The following is a 431-nucleotide window of genomic DNA, read 5'->3' as shown; positions in this document are numbered from 1 at the left end:
GAATTCGGAAACTCAGCTGTCAACTCATATATCTAGACATCCTGGTGACCCCCATAAAGAGAATTAGCGACCCCAGGGTTGAGAATCGGTCATAAAGTAATCACATAATAGTGTCTATGACCGGGGAGAATAGCGACCGAGGTGGGTTTAATTACAGCGTAAACAGACCAACGTCGAACTGACAGTCTTGAGGCAGTTTCGCACACAGAAAGGAAGCTGTCGTCTCACTCTGCAAAACAACAATTTTTAATTATCTTTAATATTATTTTTTTTTTTATCATCCATGTTTCGGACAGTATCTCGGAAGACATTTTGCTGAAGTCTGTTCTTCATAATTTCATAAATTCAATCATGACTTTTATGAAAAAGGGGGGGGGGAGTGGGTTATCGAGTGGGCTTTGCAATTCTTCAAATGCAATCATTTGATTATT

This window comes from Penaeus monodon, chromosome 28 (assembly GCF_015228065.2).
Source record: "Penaeus monodon isolate SGIC_2016 chromosome 28, NSTDA_Pmon_1, whole genome shotgun sequence".
In the NCBI taxonomy this organism is placed as follows: Eukaryota; Metazoa; Arthropoda; class Malacostraca; order Decapoda; family Penaeidae; genus Penaeus; species Penaeus monodon.
Note: the sequence above shows the minus strand (reverse complement) of the source record.